This window comes from Solanum lycopersicum, chromosome 7 (assembly GCF_036512215.1).
Source record: "Solanum lycopersicum chromosome 7, SLM_r2.1".
In the NCBI taxonomy this organism is placed as follows: Eukaryota; Viridiplantae; Streptophyta; class Magnoliopsida; order Solanales; family Solanaceae; genus Solanum; species Solanum lycopersicum.
The window spans coordinates 43,741,507-43,745,054 of NC_090806.1; the positions used below are offsets into that span (position 1 = coordinate 43,741,507).

Below are 3,548 nucleotides of genomic sequence, written 5' to 3' on the forward strand. Positions count from 1 at the left end.
TTAAGTCTAGAACGCAAATTGACCATGTGTGTGTCTAAGAAATTTTTTCGAAAGATTGAGAAAGTATAATCTCAAGCTTAATCCGGCTAAATGTGCAATTGGAGTTCCATCTGGCAAGATTTTGGGTTTTATAGTTAGCCTAAGAGGCATTAATTTAGACCCCTCCAAGATAAAGTCCATTCGAGAATTGCAACCTTTAAAAACCAGAACTGAAGGCATGAGTTTATTAGGAAGGTTAAACTATATCACCCGATTCATCGCTCAACTCACTACTACATGTGAGCCGATATTCAATTTATTGAAAAAATATGCTACTATTAAATGGACAAATGAGTGTCAAAAGGCTTTTGACAAAATTAAGGAATATTTAGCAAGTACTCCGGTACTGGTCCACCAGAGCCTGGTAGGCCTTTGTTTTTATACCTCTTGATGACGGATAATTCCTTTGGTTGTGTTCTAGGACAACATGACGTCACGGGGAAAAAGAAACAAGTCGTCTATTACTTGAGCAAAAACTTCACATCCTATGAGGCAAAGTACACTCTATTAGAAATAACATGTTGTGCTTTAACTTAGGTCACCCAAAAATTGAAGCACTATTTTTTATCCTACACCACTTACCTCATATCTCGAATGGATCCTCTGAAACATATTTTTCAAAAAGCCACGCCGACGGGTAGGTTGAAAAAATGGCAAATTTTGCAAATCGAATTTGATTTTATGTATGTTACTCGCACCGCCATGAAGACATAAGCGTTGGCCGATCATCTGGCAGAGAATCCGATTGATGATGAATACGAACCTTTAAAGACATACTTCCCTGATGAAGAGATCAACTCTATCGAGGAAGAAATTCTTGATAATGACCCCATATGGAAATTATATTTTAATGGGGCTTTCAACAAAAATGGAGTGGGAATTGGGGAAGTTCTTATCTCACCAAACGGTTGTCATTATCCTGCCACATCACGACTTTGATTCTTTTCTACCAAAAACACAACAGAATACGAAGCTTACATCATGGGTTTAAATATAGCAATAAATCTGGATGTACATGAGCTCTTAGTCTTGGGGGATTCCGACTTGCTTATTAGACAAATTCGAGGCGAATCGGAAACTCGAGACATTAAGCTCATACCGTACAAACAATGTTTAGAAGATCTCATCAAAAAGTTCAAGTCCATTGAATTTAGATATAATCCCAGGTTTCACAATGACTTGGTTGATGCTTTGGCCACCCTAGCATAGATGCTTCCATACCCATGTAATACCTACATTGACCCGTTGGAAATTCAAGTTAGGGATCAACATGGTTATTGCAATATAATTGTGGTAGAGGCAGATGGTGAGCCTTAATATCACGACATCAAACAGTTTATAAAAGCTAGAGAATATCCACTGCATGCTGATAGAGATAAAAAAAGAACTATTAGGCGACTCGCCAATGGGTTCCTCTTAAGTGGCGATATCTTATATAAAAGGACTCTGAATTTGAATTTATTACGATGTGTGAATAATCAAAAGGCGGATACAATTATGAATAAGGTACAATCAGGGGTATGTGTCCCACACATGAATGGTTACGTCCTAGCAAAAAAGATTATTCAGGCAGGATGCTATTGATTGACCATGGAGCGAGATTGCTTCCAATTTGTTCGCAAGTGTCATCAGTGCCAAATTCATAGCGACTTGATTCACTCAAACCCCTTTAGAGTTGCATCCTATGTCTGCTCCATGGCCTTTTATTACATGGGGAATAGACGTTATTAGGCCAACAGAGCCAAAAGCATCTAATGGTCATCGGTTTATTTTAGCTGCCATCGATTACTTTACCAAATGGGTAGAAGTTGTCACCTTCAAATCAGTTACCAAGAAAGCGGTGGTGGACTTCGTTCATTCCAACATCATATGTCGTTTTGGCATACCAAAAATTATTATTACAGACAATGCAATGAATCTCAACAGCCACTTGATGAAGGAACTTTGTGAGCAACTTAAAATTGTTCATCGTCATTCAACCCCTGATCGTCCCAAAGCAAATGGGGCTATTGAAGCTGCGAGTAAGAACATCAAGAAGATTCTTAGGAAAATGGTGCAAGGATCTAGACAGTGGCATGAGAAATTACCCGTCGCTCTCATGTGATATCGCACGACTGTTCGTACGTCAGTCGGTGCAACTCCTTACTTATTGGTTTACGGAACTGAGCTTGTCATACCCGCAGAAGTTGAAATCCCTTCTCTTCGAACCATTGTTGAAGCAGAAATTGGGGATACAAAATGGGTTAAATCGAGGTTAGAACAATTAGTATTGATAGAAGAAAAACGATTGATATCAATTTGTTTTGGTCAATTATACCAGCAGAGGATGGCTCGGGCATATAATAAAAAAGTACGCCCAAGAAATTTTGAAGTGGTTCAACTTGTTGTGAAACGTATCCTTCCCCACCAAAAAGAGGCCAAGGGAAAGTTTGCTCCAAATTGGAAAGGACCTTATGTTATTAAGCAAGTGTTATCCAAAGGAGCTTTGCAATTGGCGGATATGGAGGGAAAGGAAATTGATACGATTGTCAATGTAGATTCGATCAAGAGATACTAGGTTTAGCACTTCCTGTCATTTTTATGATGAGAAGATAAAAATGTATCCATCCTCTTTTATCTCAAACACCACTGGTGTAGTGCTTTTTTTAAAAAAAAAGTTAAATTAAAAAAATGAAAAAAAAAACGAAAAGTTCATTGAACTACGTTTGACCTGATTCCTAAAAGGATACGTAGGAAGCCCTTCGTTAGGGTTCGGTATAATCACTCAATAAAAAGATAATCACGTTCTTCAGTTCTCTAAAGGTTGAGACATTATGTAGGCGAACAATGGGAGAAAATTAAGTATTGTGAGTGAAAACCCTTACGGGCACTATAAGACGATGGTTAGTTTAGTGACAAAGATTAGAATGTTATATTGGTGAAAAATCATGAAAGGCGCTGCTGATCGAGTGATTACATTTTGTCTTGACATGAGAGCAATCATGATAAAAATCAAGGTTAGACTGAAAGGTGCAATATTGTTTCCTGAGATTCAGACAACTTGAAAAAGATCAAACGTATGGTCCAATTGCATGTCATGTTTCAAAGTTGTCACGTACTTTTAGATAATATTCTTTTCACTCATTTAAACATTTTCTTATTTATCTACTACTTCTAAAGAAACAATTTTTCCTTCATAACCCTTTCATTAGTGTCATTTGTGCTTGTGTTTCTTTGATATTTTATTTTTCTTTCTCAGCATCAACTCGTGTCAAGTGAGAAAATAATATTAAATCTGCAAAATTGACTACGGTATTTCCAGTTGAATGTTGGGGACATGCACAATATTGGCTGGTCTGTGAACCTATCGAGAAAATAAATATCATAAATCGATACCGTGTGAAAATAAATAAAGCAAAAGAGTTGCTTGGGAACGAATGAACCACACAACATACACAAAATGGTAATGAGTTAGAATGTCCATGAAAAGTGTTTGAAGGAAAGATAAGGACTGTATTTAAAATATCTAC

The 3,548-nt window shown here is 37.1% G+C and overlaps 1 pseudogene; it reads left to right on the plus strand.

Annotated features, from left to right (window-relative positions):
* Nucleotides 1–786: 786 nt before the first annotated feature.
* On the plus strand, nt 787–3,283 carry LOC138337606 (uncharacterized; annotated as a pseudogene).
* The last annotated feature ends 265 nt before the right edge of the window (nt 3,284–3,548 follow it).